This window comes from Aythya ferina (genome assembly GCF_964211825.1).
Source record: "Aythya ferina genome assembly, chromosome: 16".
NCBI classification, from domain to species: Eukaryota; Metazoa; Chordata; class Aves; order Anseriformes; family Anatidae; genus Aythya; species Aythya ferina.
Window position 1 is genome coordinate 6096071 of NC_140315.1, and position 17776 is coordinate 6113846.

At 42.5% G+C, this 17776-nt stretch overlaps 1 protein-coding gene across 21 annotated transcripts in view; it reads right to left on the reverse strand.

The window, feature by feature from the left end:
• The window catches only part of LOC311445534 (uncharacterized protein), a 265193-nt gene that overhangs the window by 65956 nt on the left and 181461 nt on the right, over positions 1 to 17776 (reverse strand). For 19 of the 21 annotated variants that reach the window (XR_014698473.1, XR_014698474.1, XR_014698475.1 and 16 more), the window contains one exon: positions 193 to 322. The gene's annotated coding sequence lies outside the window, so the exon portion shown is untranslated. Of the gene's footprint in view, positions 1 to 192; positions 323 to 13426; positions 13545 to 17776 lie in introns of those variants that run through there. The other 2 variants (XR_014698480.1, XR_014698484.1) reach the window with 1 other exon arrangement.

The window sequence follows — 17776 nt, forward strand, 5'->3', positions numbered from 1 at the left end:
ATTTAAATGGAAGAAAACTGTTCCTAATTAATGATGGAGTATGAAACATATATAATTTACAATTTTGACACTGGGGAGAAACTCTGCTGCATTGTTCCAGCAAGATGATCAATGACATCAAAATACGAGTCTCAGAAGCTTGAATTGTTCTAGACTGCAATGGAGAAAAATAAAATGGCTCCACCTACTCACCAGTGAAAAAATGTATCTCCTGAAAAAGTCCACCAATTTTCAGTCATTCTGGACTTTATGCAATATCTTGTGGCTTTTTCTGGTGCTGTTTTTATGATGTTGACAATCAAATCTCCAAGTGACATCAATACTGGTGGGACAAAAAAGGAAACAAAATGAAACGGTTAGAGCATAGACATTCTGGAAACTCAAAGCAAATAATAAAACACTGGAAAAAATCATAGTGGATCTTAATTAAGAGTCTGCCTTTATTGTAGCAAAGGCAAATCATTAACAGCTTGTGTTTAAATTTCTATCGGTATTTCCTTTCCAAACAGTCAAGGAGCGTAGCTAACAAAATACGCCGTGTGGCCATGCACCAGATAATCATCAGCTTAATTGGACCAAAGTGCTTTAACATCTTCTAGCTTGATACCAACAAAAGTCCACCAAAAAATAGCCACATAATTCACCATCTAAACTTCAGCTCTTCCCTGAGCATGAATCACAGGATCCTATAATTGCTCCCCAGTGGCAAAACCACAAGCATGGAAGCAAATGAACCATGATAAGAGTCTCTCATATTAAAAGCATCATAAAAGCCCAAACACAAAGCCCAGCGAGAAGTGCCCTTCTCCACATGGCACAGCTTTGAGCAGGCTGCGTTCACCCCCCCGGGTGCAGCCTGTGCTCTTCTGCGCACTGGAATTCGGTCGCTTCGTGACTATATTCCAGACATGGAATTAACACTTCTGAAAGCTTTTAGGGATCAAAGGTTGCCCCCTTCGCAAGTTTTTTCATACCGAGGACATGATGAAGCAGTCTGGCTCTAGTTGGAAAAATAGTTCAGATGACACTCGGAGGGGTTGTGGTAAGAGGCGGCGGCTGGGGAGCCGGGACCAAGGTCGGCTTCAGCCTGGCAGCACGGTCTCCCAACATGGCCACTGCAGAAGAATCCTCTGCTCTCCATCCATGGGGAACAGGGTCTGCTGCTAACACTCCTCAGGGGTCTTACAGATGGAGCCCCACGTACAGAAAGAGCTCCTGCTTGCCCTGGAGTTAACTTGGACTACAAACATTATGCAGAGCAATGGGATGCTTGCTAACTGGCACGTAGTCCTCCACCAGAAGTGAGCCAGAGTCGCATCTCAGAGGCAACCTGCCTTCCCTGGGGGAACCGAAGGGCAGCACCCTCCCTGGGAGTGACAGAAAGTCAGCCCCTAAGCCATGCAGACAGACAATGATTGTAGTTTAGTTTAGTTTTTATAGGTGACACATCCAGAGCTAAGGGTAGTGTCTCAGTCCCTGTGACAAAATGGGATTGTTGCTGCTCTGTCGCTGCTGGTGATGGCGAAGAGAGCTGTGCTGCTGCTGGCTCCAGCTGGTGGGGGTGTTACACATCCCATTTCCATCCCTTCACAGTGGGAACCCGGCACTGTATTTGCAAGACCCTAACTGACTGAGCTACCCAAGCTCTGTTTTCAGTGGGCTTTCAGGTGTTTCGAAGACCCTTTTGACAACGTGTGCCTAATTCCTTCAGGCACTATCAAAAACGCCGTCTTTCCTGGGGATGGCTGACTAAACAGAAGTTTCAACAATCATGTCATAAATATCTCAAGACAAGCCTGTTGATTCAGTGAAATGTGTGGTTGGCTCCTATTGTAAATGCATTCACAGAAAACCTCACAGTCCGCTGCCACTTGGGATTAGTTGTGAGCAAAAATGAGAAACGTTTGGGGGCTTTTTTAATAACATTTTGATACATTACAAAGTGGCTTTTCTTTTAATTTTATACCACATCGTTTGAGATGACATGAAGCAACATAATTTGTCAAGACAAGATATATAAAAATAAATAAATAAGAAGGGATTAGAAGGAGAGGCGGTTCTGAAAGTTTGTTAGTTGGAAAAGGCTCTAATTTAAATCAGAAATGTCTGGATTAGATTATTCTGACAAGCTAAAAGGAGGCAAAATTGTGCTACACATTTATGAAGCTAAAAGGACATGGAGGGAAAGCGACGTCTTCTGACTGAGCGGGTAGCTCTCCAATCCAGCTGCCTCTGGGTTTGAGTCCAGATCTGATAAAGGCTGGTAGCCCTGAGCAAGCCACGGGTCTACAAAACTTCAGATCCATGGGTGAGCCAGGCCATGAACCAGACATGTTCAAATCAGTAACCATCAGAGGGCAGAGGACATCAATTTTACATTTAAGATGATCTTTTTACTGAATAAAATCCTAGACTTTGGCAGACAAATCCAGTTATCGACCACTTCTAGGAAAGGGGAAAGTCTTCCCACTCGGCAAACCTCCCCAGTGTGACGTGCAAAGCCCCAGCAGTGACGGGGCAGAGATCCTCCCAACCAAACACAAACCAGCCTCGCTGCAGCCAGCCGGTCAACCAGAAATCAAACTAACCCAAGCAGAGCTTTAAATTCTAGCAAAGAACAAAGTCAAACATTTCCAGCTGCAGAAGGGGAGATCCGGCTTATCTGATAGCTAAGGGAGCACAACCAAAGTGTAAAGTCCCAGGTCCCCAGCTGAGGGCTGCAGAGCAGAGGCTGACCCAGAGCCCTCCACCCCTCTGCTGTACCAGCTGAGATGTTTAGCAGAGTGGTAGGCTAGTATCCTGACCCTTTTTTTTCCTGAAACTTTCCTAAATTTCACCATCATGTGTGGAAGTAGCACTGTAACAGATATTTTCCAAGTGCACATTTCTAAAAATCAGCATTTCCCCCGGGAGCCTTTTTTAAAATAAAACGAATTATAATATGGAGCTTGTGGAGCACTTTGAAGAAAAACAGTATTATTAAAACAATACTGTCTTAATTCCAATAATTACTATAATAAAACTAAAAGGATTATATGATTATATTCACATTACGGTATTACCTTATGTCTCAAAGGATCCAGCGTGAATTTCAAAAAGAAATTATTACAAAAGTTCAATCATTTCTTAGCAGCTCTACTAACCCCCTTGGGCTAGGTGTCAGAGGAAAAAAAAAAAAAAAAAAAAAACTCTTTAACTTTCCAAAGCCATGAAAGTTTAAAGACCCAGCTTGTCAGAATGACACCCTCCTTACACATGTATAATCTGTGCTTACGGATAAATGGCAGCGGGATCCTGGCACTGGCATTTTAACTAGGTGAATATAAATACCACCACACCAAAAAGCAGCCCTGTGCTGTGCACAAAAGCAAATTTAACCTCTCAGACAGCACATAAGAAAATTCAGTCCTAACTGTTCTCCCAGTCAGGATTTTTCTTTCTAAGCACTCATGTGAAAATCTTCTGAATGATCAAGTTCCTGGGTTTTTCTTTACTTCTCAGGCAGAAAGAATAAGTCCCTCTTGCTGATACTTTAATCTCAGTTCTTTAAAATCCAGATAGGGTGAGCATGTGGTTCAGCCTCCTGCTCCATGCCCTTCAGCTCCTGCAATGCCTCGCCTTACAGCTTGCTTACAGATATATTTCAATTGGCAATATTCAAAATTTCCAAATGGAAAATAGCTGCTGGTATGTGAAGATGGCCAAATTGCAGGACAATTTTATTCCCACCAGTCATTGCCATGCAGTGTGAAATTACAGCTCGTATTACTCCATACCATGGCTCGCAGAAATTTGGACCAAAACTTTAAAAATATTAATGTGTATGCAAATGCAGTCTTGCACATAAATCAAGCACACACACTTAATCTGGTGCTTTGGCTTTATGAAATGATAGATCAAAGCAGAACAAATGAGAAGATGGAGCCCAAATTAACACATTAACTGAAACAGAGCACTCTCAGATCCTGGAAACCACGCTCCGTCTGGGTGTCACATATCCGATTACATTCCTCATAACTCAAATGACAGAACAGACTGAGAGAAGCGAGGATGCCTATTCCTACTCATCACCAGCTACTCACAGTAATTTTTTTCAGAGTACTAATAATTATCCTTAAAGAAGAACAATTAAAATCCAGTGTAATTGGAAGTCTGGTTATGATTATGGATGAGTCAAACTGCTTTGGAAAACGAACACAGAACTGTTTGGAGCTCCATTGGTATTTTATTAATCATGTCATTAAAATGGATACATAAAGTGGGTGCAGCTATACAGTGGGATCTTCAAAAGCTCTCACTAGCCGCACTCTGCTCCTGGTAAAGTTGGTAGAAGTTTTATTCCTTGAGTTTAATGGGAGCAGAGTTATGCCAGAACCAAGTGTTTTTTATAACATCCCACCCATCTCGTTCGGAGGCAGCCCTTTCTTTCTGGTGATCCCATAATCCTGAAAGGATCTTCCTGTCCCAACAGCAGCCCTGGGACTGGAGGTGCTACAAGGCCTCAAGCCTGGGGATGCGGGGCAGGAGATATCTTCCCATCTTCCTCCCGTCTATCAGGGATGAGACCCGATAGCAGCTGGGGCTCTGTGTCACAGAGGGAGGACTCAGCTTGAGCCTGGATGCTGAGCCTGCTGCTGGGGGTAGAGCACATGGGACTTGGCCTTACGGAGCTGAAGAGTAATGCAGCAATTTGGAGCAGATGGTTAGCATCAGAGAGCTGTTTAAAGAAACAGTGTTGAGAGTAGAGAGCTGAAAAATAACATAACAGGAGATTTATTTGTGGTCGCCAGTTCAGGGCTGTCTAAGAAATATCAGCAGTGGCTGGCACTGTCAATTCATCACAGATAACATGGAACCTTGAACCAAATAGATTTTGGCTTTTTGTTTTGCAAAACCAAAACCTAATCTGATAAGAGTGGGTCTAAACAAAGCAAAAACCTCTTACACTGTCCTCCGAGATGGCTCCCTCGGGCACCAGAACTCCAAAGCAGGTTGTTAAGAAAAAACAGGAATGTACCGCAAAATGCAGGACTTCAGGGACAAAGCTTTCCAGTGTTTCGCTTCTGAATCATTTTGTCAACATTGGAAATTTGGACTGAATCGTGTTGGAAAAATGGGCAATCATTCATAGAAAGCAAAGGTAAAGAACAAGGCTTAGCTCTCTGCTCTGCCCAGCTCTGAAGAAACCTCTCAGATGCACGCACAACCCGCTGCAGCTAAGCAAATGATCCCAGCAGGCTAGAAGAGGCACACTACCAGCAGAAGTTCTTAACAGCATAAATATCTTGAAAAACATGAGTTTAAAGTAGATTCTGCCATTTGTTTTTGTTCCAAATTGCACCTACCCAGAATTAAAGCAATCATACAAATCTCTAAAAAGGCAGCAAAAGATCTCAAACTCCAAACAATACACTAAAAAGTGCTGCTAAAATTAAAAGGATTCCCTGAATAAGATGATATAAGATCTTAATTTTCATTCTGTAATTAAAAAAAAATCTACTCATAATCCCCTTGAAAAGTGATCCCCTTGGAATGAATTGTCTTAATGCTTTACATCTGAAGGAAGCAAGGTAAGACAGTGCTATACTGCATTTTCTTCTATCTGAGGGAAGCTGGAAATAATCTAGAGAAAAGATTATTTCCAACTTTCCAGCTCTTTTTCTATAATTAACAGGATGTAAGACATAACAAACAGAGGCTGAAGAAAACCACAAACTCTCCATATGGGGTTCAGTTCCTGTTTACTAGTATCCTGTTTACAGCATAGGCTTTGATGGTCAGATAATCAGGCCTCTCATGTTCCCGGAATGACCACACTTATTCTGTACTTATTTAAGACTGGGAAGACTTTTTAATAAAAAAATATGTCGAGGAAACAAAGCAGAGAGAGATTATAACAATATGCATCGCTACGGAAATACCAGACTCATTGTTATAGAATACAAAATTACCAAATACCCTTTTGTGTGAAAATAGCAGGGCGATGTGAATTGTTAGTTCAAATGGAGGCGAGGAACAAAGTCCTTTTCCTCCTGCCACCATCCTCGTCCATGTCGGGGTCATCTAACGCCCAGGTGGAGAAAGCAGAGATGCCCATTTCCCAGAGCATCCCGGCCTGGGGCATGCAGTGTTGCCAGCAGCCAGGGGCTCAGCAGGGGCAGGAGGCAGGTGCTGCTCGCCAGCCCTCACACCTCAGCTCCACGACAAGGATGCAGGAGGAGGACAAGGAGGCTCAGCTGTGGGCTGGGCTGCTGCTCTTTGCTCCGGTATTGTCTTTAACCCAGAAGGCCAGTTCAGATCCGCAAATCACAGATAAATCTGAGCAGCACCAGAGCAAGCAAAACCCAACCATTTTTATACATGGCAAAATCAATTCCTGCCTTGTCGCACGCTGTTCTGTTTTTCTACCCAGAGGTGTAAAGCTTGGTGAAAGCTGGTTGCAATGAAGACAGCAGAAAGTGCACGCAGGACTTTTCTGTTTCTACTGTCCTTACTGTCTTTCTTACTGTCTAACACTGCTTCCCAGGCAGCAATTGCATCCTACCTGGGGGGAACACAACTTTTTGATAGCCATTTATCAAAATGCTGAAAAGCTTGACTTGCACATTGCCAGGGGCAGCCCCGTGCTGAGCTACAGGAGGAGGACTCAGTCCTGCCAGACTGCAGCAGGATGAGTCTGGGCAGGGGGCTGCACCCCACGGCACAGGACACAGGGATGCATTGCCCCCTTGGCACCACTTCCCTGCACCATGGGCTCTGTGCCTGGCTTGAGCACCTATCTGGGACCAAATGAGACTCATGAAATGACTTCCAAACTGCCTCGATGCATCAGAGGAGAACACACAGCTCCAAAAGACAATTCTTATCTTCTTGGCATGGGAGACTAAAATAAAGGATTCAAAACAGCAGTCTGTAGGGAGAAGGAGCCATAAGGTAATTCTTCAGGGAGTTGGAGAATAAGTGAAGTATTTATTTACTCAAAAATATCTTAAAGACTAAAAAGTTGCTGCCCACATCTCTGAGACAATGAGGGCTTTTTGCTTGTGACTGCAACAAAATGCTACCAGGGGAGTTTGCAGCAGGAATGGCAAAATCCCATGAGCTGCATTTTTGGGGCTTTTTGTGCCCCAGATAATAAAAGTTTTGCAATATCAGTTACTCTTTTGATATTCACATGCCCTCAGACACAAAGTTTGCCATTGGAGTCAGTTACTTTCCAGTTTTGACCTGAACTGGAGCCACAGCTGTATGGACACATTCTGAATTTGGGAAAGCCACAGAAACCTGGAGTCAGTGCAACAGGGGATCAGCAAAACTGCTATGATGTCAGCTTCTGTTGCCATCTTCACAGAAAAGCGTATTCCCTTCTTTACAAGGAGTTTCTTCTCCTTTCTTTGGAACAGCCAAATTTTAAAAATTTTATTCTATTTGGACCAGGCCAATTTTTCATCATTGTGGGATGTGTTTTTGGTTGCTGTTGTTATGAATTTAACACCATTAATTTCATTGTTAATTTCTTGCAACATTGCTGGTGATGTGTAAAGTGTACAGAATGTACAAAAATAGGAGTTTATTCTTTTTTTTCCACTTGAGAGGAGAGTTCAGGAGTGGAGAGGCCTGCTGTAGAAGACCTTCCTATTTTTATTTCTTCTTTAGAACTTCTGCTATGAGAACAGTGATTTAGAGAAGTTACGCTTAGCAATCAAAATTTTCTCATTACTTTGTAGCTGTACATGCTAAGAAAGCTTGCAAGTATTTAAGTAAATAAAATTAAGAACGATTGCTAGATAGTCATTGAGATAACATATTGTATAACAGCTTTTATCTGTAACAGAACCAAGGAATCGTTATAAATAAAACTGCTGAAATTATGCATTGCAAATAAATAAGTTTGTTTATTTAGATTTTGCTTGTAATTCTTTCATAAATACCTTTTCATTTTGCTTTTGAATCTGTTCAGTGTTAGAAATGGTTTGCATCCAAAGCCATGTTGCTATACCAGATTTACTAATGTCATATGCTGACTTTATATGTGGAATTTTTAAGGACAGCTCATCAGCAAGTCAATGGAGTTGCATGATTTACATCACCTGACTGTCTAGCCCCTATATAGCTCTGTCTGCATCAGCTAAAATCAGGTGACACTTATAGGTTGTCATGCTTTCTCCTGACTACAAACACTGATTTTTTTTGTTTTCCTCCCCAAAGAGCATCGCTCATATCTCACGAAAGAAGAGGAAAGTCCTTGTGACTCACATAGAACCACCTTCATTAGCGTAGTTTGGGAAGGCATCTTGGTCAAGATATGCTTCCTCGGGGAGATGGTCTGCTGGGAAAAGGGCCAACATCTGAAAATTTCTTGGAAAAGATAAAAAACAGATGGAAACTTTTTCAACGCTATTGTTTTTGTGTGTAAATTATTTTAGTGCTCCTGAAGAGGGTGAGATTAAGAAGTTTAGAACATAGTTAATTAACAGCAGTAATCTTTGTATAGTTTGCACCATAAATATACCTGGCCTCTAACAGAAGAGCAAACAAGCTGTTTGAAGGGGTATCATGGGAGTGAAAGATTGAAATCTTTAGCCTGAGGTTTATCTGAAGAACTCCATTTGGCCAAGGTCTCCTCTCAGTCTCCTGATTCATACCAGTATAAATGAGGAAAAAATCTGGCCCAAAAATTTTATCAGGTTTAATATCATCATAATTACAAGCAGCCCATTTCTCTCAGTAATTATACCACAGAGATGGAAGTTTAACCCTATCCTTACTCCAAGGTGTTCCCCTCCTCGGTGATGCCTGTGGCACATTCTTATTCATTCGTGCTTCTGAATGGCTGCACCCCATATTCCGTGCACAAAATATGACTTTCAGGCACACTATGGACATCCCATTTGGAGCACAGCCCTTCCAGTAGGGATAAGGTGTAATAATTTTTCAGTAACTTAATAAGGCTGGATTCAAACCCATAACTGAGAGGCAGCAAGCTCCATAACCAAATAACATTCCCAAGAGCCATTCAGCCTGCAGGAAAACCATTTCAGTCCATGCAACTCATTCCTAACCATAAGAAAGTCTTAATGATGTGTTGTTGGTCGGACTCCGCCATCGGCTCAGCGCAGTTTGCCCGGTATGTCAGATGCTCACAGATATAATTTCATCAACTGCTTGGCTCAAGGGAACTCGCTACCTTGTGGAAGGAGCCCAGCACCACATTCATTAGTCAGTCATGGCTCACAAAACCCTAATGAGGTCACTATTGTTCATCAAGGTGAAATGACTCACTTGACACTTCGGCAAAGACAACAACAGATCTACCAGCAGAGTCCTGCCTCCCCACCCGTGTCACAGCCAGATAAAGATGCTTGCTGCTCCACAAACACTGCTGCTGAGACACTTGTTATCAGTCGTTAAGACAAGGCTACGAGCTGTTGTGAAAATATGATTGATTTCAGAGTGTTTTACTCTCGAGGACTGGAATTAGGCTGAAGATCTCTTATTTTTAAAGGATAAACATTTTGATTTTGTTGAGCTGAAGTCTGTAGAATTCATCTTACAAGTTCAGTCATCTGCCTGCCACAGGCCGTGAGTTGCTGCCTTTCAGCAGAAAGTGAGGATTCATCATTGTTGTATTATTATTGAACACCCTTTATGTTGATAATAAATCAGTTTAACTACATCTGTCACTGGATGGCTCCAACAATCACGCTATTGCACAAACCCATATACCACCCTCTCTGCAGACTACTGCAATCCAAGCGCTTTGGGAAAACAACTGTCTCCATTTCAGCTTAGTGTGCTATCTGCAGCTTCGAACAATAAAATCCCCTTACTTCTTCGAGCTTCCAGGATGTGCAAAATACTCACTGATGTTCATTTACTGAGGGGCCAAAAGGCCAGGTCCTCAGCTGAGAAAATCATAATGGAGCCACAATTTTCTCAGTGAAACTGCTCTCCAAGAAAATCCTTCTCATGGCGCCTTGCTGAGAAGATTTTCATATTCCCTTCAGTTATCAAAGAGCAATAAATATTAAATAGACTTGGTCAATACTTTTAATGTGGTTTCTTTTTGTTGCGGGAATATGCTGCTTTGCCCAAACAGATAGAGTTTGGAGGGGTGGGACAGCTTCAGTAGATTTTTTGAATTTCAATTATTCTTCCAAAAACAATGGTTTTGAAATGGTCAGAGAAGCTTTCCTTGGCATTCTCATAACAACAACAACAAAAAAGTTTTATTTGAAGAAACTATTCATGTTGAAATATAAGTTGACTTATTGCAAAAAAAAAAAAAAAAAAGTAATTTAAACAAAGTTCAGTGGTTTTCTGATGAGCTATGGGAAAAAGATTTGAAATCTTAAATGGTCTTTAGGTACAATAAACCCATTTTCTTATGAATTCTAGTACTACCTGCATACAGTAGCTGCATACTTATAGATTACTCAATAGGACTACGTTTTATAGGGTATACCAACAAAATAAAATATAGTCTACTAACTATGATAATGCATTGAAACTAATTGTACCAAACCAAAACTCCCTTACTTGAAGTCAGTTCTAGAACTTCCATTGAGTCAAGAAGAGTTTGTCTGGACATAACACACCAAGCATTTACTCAGGGCAGACCTTACAGCAAGATCCATCATGACAAATCTAATCTGATTCTACCCTCACAATCCTATGGCTCCTCCACTACGGCTGAGACAACTTATCCCAGTTTTTGTCTCTGAAAAGCCCAAAGAGGAGAGCTCTAACTGTGCTGGGATTATTTCCAGAGCACTGGGGTTACAAATTAAAAAAGGGGCTCTTTTTCATCGAGAATCCAACTGAGAATGGAAACTGTAAGGGAGAGACAGAGCCCCCAGTCTCTTTCTGAAATGAGTGGTATTTGAAACTAATCTCAGTATCTGCCCTTCAGTGGTGTATAAATGGCTCATTCAAGGAGTACCAATATTTCTTTCTAGTAAATTATTAACCCTACTAGGAAATGGTTTACGAAAGAGAAGCAGTCAATCTTAAACCCTCTTCACTCAAATAACAGATCTCTAACACATGCAATCCTGCTCCATTGGTAGAAGCTCTTAAACAATACATAATATCTCCTAGGCAACTGCAGTACTATATGAGAGCTGTTTTATTAGTTTCCTAATTAAATTTCAAACTTCATAGCAGTGACAGATTCTTGGTTATCTCTGCTGCAAAAATTCAGATGGGATGCCAGAGGGAAAGGATGGGGCTGTTCGTCTTATTGCATGCCAAGATTTTGCGCTACCGGTTACACTCGTCAACCTCTATCTAAAGCAGTTAAGAGCTATAAAGAATTCATTAAAAGGGCTGAGATTTATTAGAGGCACCTCAAGCTCATTAAGGATGCTGATGAAATGTGAAGCCCTTGAATCCACACACCATTTAAGAAGTGCTCAAGTACAGCTTTTATTTTTTCCCTTTTCTCCAAAACACTTCACTTTAAAAAAAAAGTTTTTAATGTTTTCTTTGATGAAAATTATTGTTTTCATCTGTCTTTTTTTTCTTTCTTTTATGAATAGTAAAATCACAGCAAGATTTGAATATTTTAGAAAGGGAAAGAGGGGAGGAAGATAAGGAATTTTAGAAGATTTTTAATATGGTTTAAAAAAAAAAAAAAAAAAAAAAAAGCATGAAAAAGAAAAAGGGGAATGAGAGGACTCAAATAGCCACTGCTGTGGAAAAAATAACTTCAATAAACCCAGCTTCCCCCTTGAGGTGAAATAGTGGAATCACTAGAAATGGTGAAAACATGTTTGTTGTTTCCCCCCCCCCCCCCATCTTCTACAGGAATTTCAGCCACCCAAAAATTTACAGTCACCCTGAAAACTCAGAGTCTTTTGGACAGAATCTTATTTTTGCATCTTCAGCTGAATTGTTTTAATTTGCACTTTCTCTGTTAAAACAAAGATTTTTTTGAAGAAAGTAAGCATCTTTTGCAAAACTATTTATCTTGTTGAAACAACATTTACCTGTCCAAATGCCAGATATTGCCTTTCCAAAAAGAATGAAAGCAGGGAAGAGGAAGCAAGAAACAAAAGGAAGGAAATACAAAAATAAATGTGGGAAACCTTCAGCCTGTGAGAGCTGTACGGTAGGTCACAGAGGAGATGCCAGCTGTAGACCTGCCTTTAGCCCGTCTCCAAACCCCAGAAGATTCAGCTCGCTTCCCCCTGCACATTAGTCAGCTCAGTCAGTAGAGGCAGATCAAGCCTCAAATGGCTTTTCAAACAAAAAAGCAAAACCAGTTCCCTTCCAAAACAAGTATTGACTAAACTTCGGTCAATAACTACCTCCAATCGTTTGGTGTGAGGTATTGTCTACTGGACCTTACAAGTGAGGTACATTTGCTTCAGATGATTTTTCCTCTAGGTATAAAGACTTAGAAGCCAAAGGCACAAGGAGTTTCTGCAGCCAAATGAAAATAATCTTGTACACAAGGCATCCCCCCAGGGAGGGATTATAGCCCAGGTAATAAGAGCAATTCCCTAACAAGCATGCAGGTGAGGAGAGGCAGAGTCACTTGGGGATATGTGACCCAGGTGACTGTCACCCTGCCGCAGCCCAGCCCGCACAGGCAGTGCTGGCACATGCAGCTATGGAGGTGGGAACGCAAGCGACGCAGACTTCTCCGAAGGCCAAGCATTTGCATTTTCTGTGTGCCTCAGGGTGCAAACGCAGTTGAGAAAGTTAAATGTCACATCAGATAGAGACTGAAATGTGAAGGTCCCAAGGATTTAGATGTGCTCTCGTTCAGACCACTCATGGGATACAACCAGGCTATATTAAAATACAGAATAAAGGTACTCTGTAACTGGTGAAGTTTCTATTGAAACTTATCCTAACAGGTCAGGAGAAGAAGAAAATACATCTTTTTTTTCCCCTCAGACTTTTTCTCTCTCCCCCTTCGTTGAAATAGATTCCTATTCCTATAGTTTATGCAAATTGGCCCCTTTTGCTCGTGAAGATTTCATGGTGAATAGCAAACACAACAGAAAGATCCAAACCAGTGTCAGCAGAACAAATTACTTCCCTAGCCAACACCTAACATGTCAAGAACTAGTTTAGGAGGTATTTCTTCAGCCCATCAGAAATGAACACAGTTGTCTGTGTGTGGCATGCACATAAGCTGCATCGCTGAGAGCAGCCCCACACACAAAAGGTCCAGAGCAAAAGCAGGACTGGCCCAACGAAGTCAGATGTGAACACCAGCCCCCAAAACAGTTGTAGACAGAAGTAAATTTATCCTGAAAATCAGAAGGTGTTCGTGGCTAAGATATCTCTTAGCAAGGCAAACGCATGTTGTTGTAGGTACGTGGTGCCAGGGAGACAGCGTGCATACAGAAACCAGCAAAGATTCCAAATAAAACCAGAATAAGCCTTTGTAATACCAGAAAACAAGACTCACCCTAGTTAAATAGAGCAGGAAAGCCTCATTTTGCACTGAAAATCCACCTGAGAATGGGGTGGATTTATACTGAGTGGTTTGGTTATTGTTTCCAGGTGCAGAGAGAACAGGGGTGATGGCCGCTGCCCCAGTGCCCATTAGTGGGGCTGTTTTAAGGGGAGATGGAGCTGTCCTCACTCAGCACCCAGCACAGTGAATGGTGTGAATCATCTGGGAGGCACACACAAAGTGTACTACTGGCATCAGAATGTGAGGCCATACAGAAACCTAGCAGGGTGCAGAGGCAAGACACCTTAAAGGTGGGTGCTGGCCTGTATCGGCCTGGCTCGTGGGGTTAGGACTGTAAATATAGATGTGAATAAATTCCAGAAGCAAACTGGTGCTGGAACAAGGCTTAACATAACAATTAATTGCACAGATAGGGCCCTTTCCAACCATTGTGTACAACACGGGTGGCAAAACTGACTCCAAATACTCCTTTCTGAATTTCTGAGCAGAAGAGCCTTGAGTCCTCGCGACAGAGTGGATGGTTTCATGCATAGGTGTTTATGTCTTTCTTTATGCTTTTTTAAGTGTTTATGCCTTTCTTAGAAAGAGTGTGACAGAGAAGCCACTGGTTCTTCTCCCCACGTCTTTTAGCTGAAGAAAAGCAGTGGCAGTACATTAAAGAGCAGGCTGCGTTACACTGGGGACCCAGGAGCCCTTGAGCAATCAGGAGAATTGTTTGTGGTTTTGTGCCTGCAAGTAATATTAGCACCCAAATGTTTACACGCTCCTCTAAAACTGAAGTGGAGCTTCTAACCTCCAAACTCCCTCCTTGAGGTTCAACACGTCTATCTTCTAGGACCACCTAGAAAAATTGCCTGTGAGTTACAGCTGTGCTTTGCTCAAAAAAAAAAAAAAAAAAAAAAGACTTCTGCCTTTGTCCTGCATATATGTTTAGCAATATTAGTAATCTAGGTGAAGACTTTATTATGCCAGCATGGATTAGTTACACAATCACCACTTGTGGAGGGTGTGGGAATCTCATTACATCCCTATGAAAGAGCAAATAGATAAAGAGGAGCTTTTTAATACAGAAGACTCCCAAACAGTGATGAACACAGCCAACTGCGGAGCCCACCAAGCAAGCAGGTGAAATTATATTAACGTGAACATTACTGTAACAAGTCTCGTTTCCCCTCAAGACATTTCTGCTCATTCAAAATGTGCAGCAATAAATCAAATTAGATCAAATACAACTGTCTGAAAGGAAGCCACACAATAATCAGTTTTGAATTTTCCCACCCCTCTCCCATAAAAAGACAGTGCAGTATTACAGAGAGTTGATGTGTGCAGCTCAGCCATTATATCTGGTTTGAAACTGTAGAAAATGACATCTGATAGCAGCTTGTATGGACAAGCTCTTATTAAATATAATTACTCAACAAGGTCTATCCTAAATCAGTTAATGATTGGCAACAGACAGACAAATTTACTGGTATTCCCTGACTTTGCATATTATGGGAATAGTTTTTAATATTAAAAAGTTCATATCGTTCCTACTTATGCTTTGATTTACTACATCCACGAAGTGAACGTGAAATCTGATTACATTAATTGAGCATGTTGTCAGATTGTCACTTTTCTCCTGTTAATTGCCTCCCGTCTCGTTCATTATCCCCACACACCACATTTTCAGCCCAGCATCCAGTTTTGCATGCCTGGTTTTCCATATGCAGTGCTACAAAACTGGTTACTCTCTGAGTTTCCACAAGCTGCAGGATCTTGTTGGGGTAACTGGGCCGCCAAACGAAGACATGTGTTCACTGTGAGCATTTAAACTTGTTTGTATTTCCTGGTACAGAGAGGCAAAAATGCAAAATTAGAAAGTTGTTTGAAGACAGTTGAAGATAAAGGGCAGCATTTCTAAGCCTGTGCATGATTATCTGTACTATTACAGACATTGCAGATATCTACTGCATGGACTCCTTGGAGGAATTAGTAATTTGTTGTATGTGAATTTCTCCTGGAGTGCTTCAGCTCTTCTAATTCAAAACAGCATAAAAACCCGTCTCTCAGAACTCTGCACAGCAGTTCACCGGCTGGTTTTACATTCGCGGTGAACACTTGGAAATACTCTTCCCAAACTGCAGAGCAGCCATTCTGCACCCAGACGAAAGTAGGTGACCGTGTGCTCGCTCCTGCAATGTGGGAACCTGCGAGCGAAGCAGCCAGGGGTGCTGGAGGCCCCAAGGAACCGTTTCACATCACGGCCACCTCCTGGCAGCCTGGACTGGATGCCCAGACTACGCAGAGGCAACTCACCCAGTAACTGAAGTCTACTCCCAGCCACCCAACAGCCTCTTAAGTCTCTCCAGACCTTCTTGAATTCTGCAAAACACTGTAATCTGCTGGGAAGTTAATGAAGGGTTAATTACTTAGGTAGTCCCCTCACACCCCCGCTCTATTCATTTGTTTTGGGTGAAGTTACACCTAGTTTTAAACTGCCACTGTAGGAGAGTCCCAACTTGTTTTGCTATCAGTTGGCTTTGATAATTTGCCAAGTAGCTAATCCTGCCTGACATGCAACGCAGAAGATATACCTCACCTGCGCTCTATCAAAGCAGTTAACCTCCGCTTTAAAAGCGGTAAGCCTAATCCTGCCAGCGGTTGTTGCAGCCGCCTGGAAAACACATTTTGTAAATGATTCTGCATGCTTTTTGTTGGTTTGCCTTTTTTTTTTTTTTTTTTTTTTTTAATTCCCTCTTTTCCCTTCAGGAGTTTTGTCTCTCACATTACAGCTCTTGCTGCGTTTATGGAGTCACCTTCTGTCCCAGAAATTGGCCATGTTGCGATGCAGGCTCCCGGCAGCTGCGGGGCTTGGAAGGGAATCGCTCATTGCTAACACAAACACGTTTGCTGACAGTGTAATTACTCCCTTCCCCAGGATTTTTCCTTGTTTTCTTAAATGCAGGACACCTACAGTCACAATAGCAATATATCACTTGACTGTAGCACAGCTTTCTTTGCCCTGTAAAGTGTTAATGAAGTTCCTGTCCTTGTTTCTGCAGTAATTGTAAAAGCATGTTGGATAATGTACTAGCCACACTTTATTAAAACGCTGGCCACACTTTATTAAAACCTAACAATCTGATCCTGTGCTCCCTGCTAAGGAGAGAGCTAACTCGAATTTCATTTGGAGTTCATTTCGGCATGCTCAGATCGCACACTTGGTTTTAATTCTTCCAGGGCCTGATCTGAAGACAATGCGCCCAGCTGCAGCACGTTCAGCTGTTTCGCATTTGGCTGTGGCCACGTCCACATGACTTTCTTACTGCAGGCCTGATCCTGCAAGGTGCTGGGAGCACAGAGGCTTTGCCACGAGCCTTTTGGTTCCCACTGGTGTTGAAGGCAGCTCCGTGCCGCCCAGGATGGGCGTCCCCATGCGGGTGGCTGCGGGGGGCTCGGAGGGGGGTGCCTCACAGTGCGCCTTGGGGTGCCGGGGACACCCAGAGCTTGTGAGCGCCTTGCTGCAGCCTGACTCAGCACGGCCGCAATCTGATGGGGACAATGGAGGGGGGGGGTGGCAGCTAATTATTTGACAATCATTATTGTTGAATAATCCTTCCAAAGGACAAGGAGGGGGGTGAGTTTCCAGTGTCTGCCTTTTTTTCTCTCTTTTTTTTTTTTTTTCTTTTTTTTTTTTTTTTCTTTTTTTGGTGATGTTAACACGTGAGTCTTCCACAGACAGAGGTGGGATGAAGTGATGGAATCCAGGGATGCTTGGGGCTGGTTTTGCATCTCATGCTCCCATTGCAAGGGCTGGGGTAGGAGGGTGCCAGGACGTTCAGATCAGATGTATGTAGCGCTGCTCATCCCCAGGCCCTGAACGAGGTCAGGCCCATCACCACTGTCTTACCTGCAGGGAAACTGAGGCACGCAATGCCCAGGGTGGCGTTATGGAGAGGGCAGTGGCAGTTCCCAAAACTACTGGCCTTAGGACTGTTTTGTGCCAGTCTGTGCCCAGAATAACTGCAAAGCCAGCATTCCCAGGATCGCTGTTATGCATATAAATTCCATATAATATCCACATAAATTCCGTATAAAGTATAACCTTGGGATTCTCTAATATTTCCTTCTACCCATAAACTCATCACAAACAGTGTTTGTGCACACCTTGCAATGTATGAGACGACAAGCAGCAACAACGCGTGTTGCAGTGCTATTTCTGAGGCAGGATATGGGTAGAGGTAACCAAGCCACCAAACCCTTAAGAGTTACGGAACAAAAATGATCCTCATCTGAAATCTCAGTAGGCGAGAGCATTACTACAGAATAAAGACGTAAAGTGCAGACTGGAATTGTGTG